This window comes from Nuphar pumila, chromosome 7 (assembly GCF_984573655.1).
Source record: "Nuphar pumila chromosome 7, dmNupPumi1.hap1.1, whole genome shotgun sequence".
In the NCBI taxonomy this organism is placed as follows: Eukaryota; Viridiplantae; Streptophyta; class Magnoliopsida; order Nymphaeales; family Nymphaeaceae; genus Nuphar; species Nuphar pumila.
In genome coordinates this window covers 32,859,637-32,868,859 of record NC_143255.1, presented here as the reverse complement: position 1 = coordinate 32,868,859, position 9,223 = coordinate 32,859,637, and the positions used below count along the sequence as shown (strand labels likewise).

Below are 9,223 nucleotides of genomic sequence, written 5' to 3'. Positions count from 1 at the left end.
GGGTGCTATGTCATCATTATTGTAAATCTAAAATTTTGCTTTTGAATCTCAGGTATGCTTTTAAATGTACTTTCGCTAGAAAGGAGTTTTGCAGGAATAAAATAAGGGCGAAAGCTTGAAGGGTAAATCATAAAAAATACCTTCATATTTGGCGAAAATTGAACAGATGCGTATACCTTCAATAGTATGATATTTTATGGCTATTATGTGCAATAGCATTATTTCTTAAGGGTAGTATGATAATTTTGCATAACTTTTTTCCATACTCAAATTCTAACTTTACACATTAAGGCAGTGAAGTAATTTTTACACTCTTTACTTCCCAATAAAGAAACTATTGAATAGCTTGTCACCCTAAAATGAACTTTATAATTCTCCAAAACTAGTAAAGACTAGAAATTAATATAACATAAAATCAAAAACTATAATTTCTCCTCCAAAATGATGCACTTTTGTAATAAAGTTTGTGTTTATGCTTCCAGCAGTCCAAAGTGACTCAAATGATGGTTTAATACACACATATTTATTGAATAACCTTATAGTTGAAGTTGGTCATCATTTTTAACCACTTTTATCCATACTAAGTTCAATCTTCAAAAAGAAAAAAAAATATGTTAAATTGCAGTATCATAATTTACTACTTTGACAGGATTGATCGAGAAAGATCTCTTCAGTATAACAAATATGGAGAAGTATTGGAAAATAAAAGGAATACAATTTTAAGTTAGTGGAGATGAGCTTTATGAGGGGATCTATTGTTTTAAACAAGGGAATGCATGTATCCTTCTTTTATGTAATACAACACTAGATTCTCAAATTTGCTGAGTCTGACTTGCTAACATGTTCATAGTTCAGATTAGAGGCTGATCGTAGATAGCTATTTTGTGGGAAGCATTCAGTGATCAACATTCTTTTTTTGTATTTATAACCCGAAGGAACTGCACCAGGCTAACTCTTACAGGCCACCATTATAAGGTACCGAAGTAGAGCCCAACCACCGGTCACCAAGAATGAGAGAAGGAACTGTGAAATGTGTGGCATCATCATAGGACATGACGTGGTAACCGGGCCAGTTGACACGATTCGTAGTGTCCGAACCCGGTCCATTATTAGCATACTCCCCATAGTAAAGGGTGCTTAAGCCAGTGTCCCCTGCACAAAATTAGACAATTGGCAATTCCTTGTGTGTTAGAAACAAGAAAACAACCCCGTGAAAAATTAATCAACAGGAGAAAAGATCTTGTTTTAATACTCCTCCAGCAACCACAAAAACATATAGATAATTGAGACCAATATATGGTACTTTTGGGAGGCTATATATATACACATGTAGAAAAGTGTCTAATTCAATAAAGACAGCCCTTTACTCCTACCCGGACACCCTGGTCACCCTAGTGATAGAGGGCCTGGGGAAAAGGCAAAGGTAGAGCCAGAAATCTAAATTAGCGTGGGCACAAATGTGTATATGCATGCACTAGGGGTGTCAACGGGTTGGGTTTACCCAGACCCGACCAATACAAAACTCTATATAGTCCAGGTATGATGATAAATAAGACCTGATTAAGACCCAAAGGTCGATTAATATATGGACCCGAGTATAGTTTGTGAAATTTTATACTAGACTCAGGCTCGACCCGAGTTCCGATTAAGACCCATAAATTTTCAATGTAAAAATGATAAAAAATATTTTACCGGGTATGGCCCGGTCGTCTTTCATGTAGTTCTTATCAGGTTCGGGTATAGTTTCTCTTATAATGGGTCCAATTAGACTCGGTTCCGGACCCAATACCATACCCAAAAAGTGGGGCCAGATCTGGTTCCACCTGGGTCTGAACCAAACCCGACCCGTTGACACCCTAGCGTGCACACATGCATGTATGATTATATATAATGTAGGAGGTTTTTAGCACTTACTCACACGTAATAAAAGCTTCAATTTTTTTTAAAATTTGTACTTTTTCATTAATCGGACCATATAAATATGATCATTATTTAGTTAAAAAAAAGTTTTGAAGCATGTGATTATAACATACCCGTATGGTTTTTAACATCTTCAAAAATCAACAGCTCATAATGTACCAAAATTTGGTGACCTAAAAAACAAATTTAGGTCAAAAAAATGTGAGCCAGAGCATCATTCCTCGTGCCCTTAGAGCAACCTACAACTATGATTTCTAGTAGGTACCCTTAGAGCATCGTAGCATCTCTCTCTCTCTCTCTCTCTCTCTCTCTCTCTCTCTCTCTCTCTATATATATATATATATATATATATATATATATATATAGAGAGAGAGAGAGAGAGAGAGAGAGAGAGCATTTGGGGAGGCACGACATTTGGGTCAGGCTCAAACCCCCTTATTAGGGATTTCTAAATTAGTTTTTGTTTCCTATGGGCTGGTCATACCTAGAACCGATTAGCATCTCTAATATATTGCAAAAGAGCCAAATGCAAGATTCCACTGATCAAACTGTTGAATGAACTTTAAGTTTATGGGTTCCCTCTTTTAATGCAATATATATAGAATGGATTTTAGATTTTAAGTGAATTACTAAATTGCCATTTAAGGCAACTAGAAGAGCAAGCAAGTTACCTGACCATGGTGACCATCCAGAAGGATCAATATGCTGCCCAAGGTAAGACTCTATGAAGGCAGTTCGGGAATAGATCCTCCATGGCCGGCCAAGGTAGCTCTTGACACTTCCCAGGTTCCCTTGTAGGAGCTCATCCGGTTTAACTGTGCAGCCTTGTATTGAGAACCCAGTGTTCTGGTTTGGATCAGATCTTCCTTGTGCGGTGATGGCATTGGACTGGCCAGCCATTGGCTTCGTTGCCACAATCTGGCATGCCTGGAAGACGGCTGCTGCGTTACCAAAGATGAAATCAACGGTGCCCGAGATCGTGTTCTCCCGGTAGAACTGACGGAGTGAATGAGCATATAGAGTGTCCTGATATCCCTCTAGGCTGCATCTGTAGATTGCGGATAGATCGGAACCCACACGGAGAGCAACAGCTTGACCTTTAGGTGCACCAGCTGTGTTCCGGATCGTTAAATCGCGTGCTAGAAATCCATCGCCGACCACAGCTGCACTTTGCATGGTTGTATCATTCCCTTTGAAATTAGTACGTACTTACACTTTTAAGAAACAATTAAATTGAAATCATGAAATTGGTCATGTTTCAAGAGATGCCAAACATATCAAATATGGTTTACATATCAATAAGAAATTACCAAAAGCTTCATATGTAAGGGATTCTTTTTTTTTTTAAAGGCAAGCTGGGGTTAGGCAGACCCCCCCACCACTTACACAACATACCATTGGGTTTTGAACTTGCAATGTCCCAACACACGGTGACATGCACTAACAGCTCCTACCAAACAAGCGGAGCCCCCCCTCCCCCCCCCCCCCCCCCCGTTGGTCATATGGTCGAGTATGCCAAGTGAGTCAGAGCCTTCTTGAATGAAACTGAGCATAGACTTGTAGTCAAATCCCATGGCTCGTAGGGTCTCAATGGTTCGACTGAACACAGTTCCTTTTAGGCCAGACCCATTCTTGTACTTGGGCATACCAAGATCCAGATCCGGCCTACATAGGCCTTTTACCCGTTTGCTTTGTTGAGAAGAAAAGTTTAAAACCATATTCTTTTAGCAGTGAGATCCAGTGTACGATGGGATATGATAAATGCCATCTAACATGTTTAAACTTGTGCTTCTTTTAATTCTCCTCTTTCAGATCGTGTGAGAAACCTATTATAACTGTTCTTTCCTTCAAAAATAAGAACTTCAAGTGTGCTTTGACATGCCCCAAGGGGGGTGGAGCCTTGGCTGCTAGACGGGCGGTCAAGGTTCGATTCTCATGGGCGTCGCCCTTCTGCGCAAGCCTACGCGTAGCATAGGCCCCGGTGGCAGGGGTCCTAGCCTCAAAGTTTTACACTGCCAGCCAGGGGTGTAGCTAGGATTGATGTGAAGGGGAGGCAAACAGGGGTGTAGCAAAAAAAAATTTATTTGTGCGATAGTTGGGGGTTCGGGGGCGCTGAAATTTTTTTTTTGAGATAAAATAAAAAATGGCTACAATTATTAATAAAATTCTATTTCATATGGACAAATCAAACTATTTGCTGCAGTCAGGGTTGGGCTGGGCTACAAAAATGGATAAAAATCTATTTCATATGGAATCAGGGCTGGGCTTTAAAAAAAAAAAAAATTAACTGTTTCGAGAGGCAGGACTGGGCTAACCCCCCCTAGCTACGCCTGCCAGCACAACGGCAGTAAGTATGGCAGGCTCAGCCAGCGCGACCAGGTCTTCATGCCAGTGCAGTTTCTTTGGGTTATAAATCCAAAAAAAGGAAAAAGTACGCTTTGACATCACTGGATTAGTGGTGGGTCCCGCAAAGCAGAATCCCGTAGAGATTCCATGCAATCTGGTCCATGGAGCCTTCTGGTGAACCAACCAAGTTACCAAGGTAAGTTTAGGTGGAGTTATTATTCAAAATGAATGGCATCCGGTGCACACACAGAAGAGTTGCTCTTTTCACAGCATTCTTGAGGGCCTTCTCATTGGAAGCATGAGGGCCATCTTAAAAAAGCATCTTAACCCCACACAAGACCAAGAAAAGGCTCTCAATTTGTTGGTTTGAGGGTGAATCGGATGCCCTTCATTATGAGGATAAAGCTAAAGATGCAGACAGCTTGGAAGAACCCCACTATTCTCTGCTGCATTTAATTCGTGCCTTGAATCCCCCTAGCATTGGCTGAGCCCAAAACCAATCATCAAGCTCAGACATATTCTCTTGCCCACACAAGAGATATGTTTTCTATAATAATAGGTTAATGAGACGTGGGAGCAAACATCACTTTTCTCAACAAATACAAATATCATGTCCTGTTCATAAGGTTAAAAACACTCTAGAATATCTAGATATTTGTTGATATATATAGGAAATGGAAACCAACAAAATGGGCACCCTCATAAATGAAACATGATATTGGATTTTTATTTTTATTTTTATTTTTAATTTTGACATCATAAATGTGTTTAGCATAATTGAGACAGAACTGAAATTTTGACTGTAGATAATTCTGTCAACTTTTCGATGCCACAAATTGTTCATAAAAATTTATCCGGATGAGGAAGATACGGCTAGTTTAGTGCATGCTTGAACTTTTCTGTTCCGACTGTCACGGTTCAGTGCTCAGTCAGACAACAGAGCTCAAATATTATAGAATATATGAATTTTTGCTAGTTTTTCAATGCAATAAATCATTTATAAAAAAATAATATTTGAAGCTTAAAAAATTTATGAAAATTGTAGGCCAATGTTTTTTGAAATCTTATAAAAAACCTATTCATGCATTAGAATCAAATGCTCCAAGAAATTATTCATATAAAAACAAGCATATATATCACATCTACATTGTCATAATTTAGAAAAAACACCAAAAGTCGACCAATAGCATGTTTTATTTTGCACCATGCTCATTTTGTAGGTTTTCGTTATATATATATATATATATATATATATATATTTATATATATATATATCATAAATAGTTCATGTCATGATCTACATGATACTATTTTTCATTGATGATGATGTAAAACTAGTGCAATAGGTATAGTATGATCTTGTTAGATATAAGAGTAATATGGGCCAACTGGATCAATATCAGGCTTCATTAAGAAAGCAAATTGTTATATGCAACTTTGATGAGGCATAACTTTGACTACCATTAATGGAACTCAGTCATTTTAGTAGCATTAGAAAGCTTATTTCAAGAGCTACATGTAGCATACTAAAGAGTTTGTTCACCACTATTTTGAAGGCCATCTAAGCTTGTTTATTGAGTCAAACGAGCCTGTCATAGTTTTATGTACTATATATAATATAGTTTGATGAAGACTTATCTCCTCTTCCAATAGGAGTTTGAAGATGATTCAAAAACCAAAATTAATGTAGTTGATATGTTCTATGTACCTTCATATTCAAGCATTATATATATATATATATATATATATATATATATATATATATATATATATATACACGACACCAGGTAAGTATTCCTCTTTTTTGACTAGTAGTAACGCCGTATTTTAATTTAGAAAAGAATGTATATCCCATTCAGGAAAAGAGAGACGCATTAGTATAAATAGGGGTTTTTTGTATTTGATGAGATTTTTTTTTTGGAAGATAATAAGAACAAAGCGCGGGTACCCACATCTTACTTTCAATTTTCTTTAATTTTTTTTCTAAAAGCATTACTATCTCTAACAACATTTAATTTATCCACAGCTAGAGACCAGCAGTGCTTAGTTCGTTTGTGCAGATATCCTTACAGTTAACAGATAGATGAATTTCAGACAGTTTGATGAAAAACATCATTAAATTTAGTCAGCAGCAGAAACACACACACACACACACACACACACACACACATATATATATATATATATATATATATATAGTGGTTCTGTACCATGATACCATATACCATATGGTACACAATTGTTTGCATGGATCTAGCTATCAAATGTTAGATCTAATCATATAGATGTATTTAAGGTGTTTTTTTATTATATTAGTAGCTTTTATCAGTTTAATAGACCACAATATTCCATTTTGAGACTGAAAATTCAATGGCTTACACTTCATGAAGATAACGGTCGCTCAAAAGTAGTATAAACCAATGTTGTCAAAATCGGTCTGAATCTGCCGATTCAGATCGAACTGGTCCAAAGACGATTCAGAAGGGTCCGATTCAAGATAGGTTAAAAAGTTTTTTCAATAGATTTTAATGGCACGTGTCATCTGATGGTAAAAAGGAGTTGATTCAAGATCGATTCTATTTTTTCATTTGTTTAAGAAACCAATTCACCTAGTCAACCGATTTTAACAACATTGTTATAAACCACGTTGGACTCAACTTAGTTCTTGAAAGAGGTTAGATTTTGAGTTTAGATGTCAAGTCTGTGTAAATTAATTGTGTACCTTCATAAGTTATAGTAGTTTATTATCACAATCGAAGCATTATATATATATAGTAAAAGTGATAGCTGTTTGATCATAGTTACCTAATCAAAACTCACTCGTGCTGAACATCCATCGCACGCTCGTGATAGACGCTGAGTGCTTAAAATACAAAAGAAAAGACTTTTTGCTGCACTTTTGAAGCACCCAGCAGGGATGCACCCAATATAAAATATAAGAGTTTTAGTTGCACTTTAAAAGTGCAACTAAATTCTTTTTTTTTCGTTTTTAAGAGCTGAGCATCCATCACGAGTGTGTTTAGTTTAGGCACCTCTGGATTAAGCAGCTCTCTCTCTCTCTCTCTTATATATATATATATATATATAGCAGGCTGGCGCAATGCATGCCCGTTTCCAATTTATATTGATTTATCAAACCCTAAAGCAAACAGGCATACCACAACCCGCCAGGCCATCCCAGATCTTACCAGTGGAACCAGGCAGAACTTCCCGACTTTTTTTGTCAAATAACATCTCCTTTATTCTGCGTGCTTCACAAAATAAAATTCTTGATGCTATTGAATGTGCCTAAACCAAACACGCTAAAAAGGGTGGGAATTGTGGGAGTGATTTGCTGGACAGCCAGCAGACGACATGCATGCTTCCGTACAACACATGGTATTGCTAGATAGTCCAGCAACTTAAGGGTACTCACACTCAAGCGCCTAATCTCAAGGGAAGGGTTAAAATGAGAGAGAGATCTAGAGAGAGAGAGAGAGAGAGAGAGAGAGAGAGAGAGAGAGAGACTCACCAAGGGTCGCTGACCTAAAGGTGGTCCAGTCATCACCAACGCTTCGGCTGCCTGTGATGATGGTGCGGCCTGCTCCATCTCCCAACAAGGCCACGTATGGCTTGTTCCTTGGTATCTCTACGTTCTCATCATAGATCCCCTCCCTTACGTAAACCACCACCCTGGTGGGACTGTTCTTGGGCACGGCCAGTATGGCATCTGATACAGTGGTGAAGTTGCCACTCCCATCTTGAGCAACGATCAGAATAGAGTTGGGGTCATACCCACCTGACCCTGAGCTCTGCAGCAGCCTCCTGTCCTTCCTACTTATCCATGGAGGGAACTCCAGCAGCTTCCGGTTGTTCGTCGTTGCCGCCGCCTTCGTCGTCATCACGCCTTTCACGAAGACGGCGAGTGCGTTGCTTACCAGCTCGTAGATCATATTCAAGCTAGCTTTGAAGAGCGGCTTGAAGAGGCCGGATGCAGACTCAAGCCCTTCGAAACATGTCTCTTTGTTGGTGAGTGCTGCGCTCAGCTTGGCGAGAACATCCTGCAGCTCGAAGGACTGCGAGTTGGATTCGGAGATGGAGGACTCGAGGAGGTCCAGTGTGATGTAGTGCAGATCCTTGCAGTCTTGGATGGTCCCCTTGAGCTTCTCGATGATGCCGACTGACTCGAGGGAGACAATCGTGCTCGTGAGTTTCGACGCCTCCGAGTAGGCCTGCTGGAGGGCCTGCTTGCCAAAGGTGTGGATTGTGGGTATGATGTTTACTGGGGGGTTGATGGGTATTAAGGGGATGCCAATGGAGAAGAGCTTGGATGTTTCAAGGCAGCGAGATGGGTAAGGGGTGGAGTTGCAGAAGGATGTTAAGGAGGTGATTTGGTAGTTGTTGAAGGAAGAAGAAGAAGAAGAGCAAGAGATGATTAGGGTAGAAAGGAGGGACGCTATGAGAAAGGCAAGGCTGACACTGTTTTTGGAAGCCATGGATATGCTAGTAGTAGTGAATGGAGAGAGGATGTGCTCCTGTGAGAAATATATATAGTCTTTTCACTTTTGATAGTGATTTTTTCCATGTATTTTTCAGCATTTTTAGTATGACATCCCATGTCCTTAAAGTGATTTGTAATGACAAACTTTTTACCCTCTGGTTCACTTGGTGTACGCCTTTTTGTCGCCAATCAAGCTGGTATGGGTCCCATTTCATCAACAATGCGTTTAGGGAGAAGTTAACATCAAGAGCAGATATCATTAGGCTGCTAGTCAGATCTGTTTTTTTCATTAAAAAAACTTTATCCCAAATAGGCTAAGGCCGTGTCAAAGGGCTTTGGCACACTGGGGAAGGCCTTGGCAGCTGGTGGTCAGGGTTTCACTCTTTTGAGTGTCAAATCCTTAAATTAATCACTACAAGAAAAATGCTAATTAGCGACCGCAAAAAACCATCACAAATTTGTGACGGATTAGCGAGA

At 39.1% G+C, this 9,223-nt stretch overlaps 1 pseudogene across 1 annotated transcript; it reads right to left on the bottom strand.

The window, feature by feature from the left end:
* Positions 1–685: 685 nt before the first annotated feature.
* LOC149831815 (putative pectinesterase/pectinesterase inhibitor 12 pseudogene) lies at positions 686–8,741 on the bottom strand (annotated as a pseudogene). Its single transcript, XR_016433198.1, has 3 exons — positions 7,778–8,741; positions 2,592–3,083; positions 686–1,152 (listed from the first exon to the last, which is right to left on the bottom strand). The product of XR_016433198.1 is annotated as a putative pectinesterase/pectinesterase inhibitor 12 pseudogene (transcript).
* Positions 8,742–9,223: the final 482 nt, after the last annotated feature.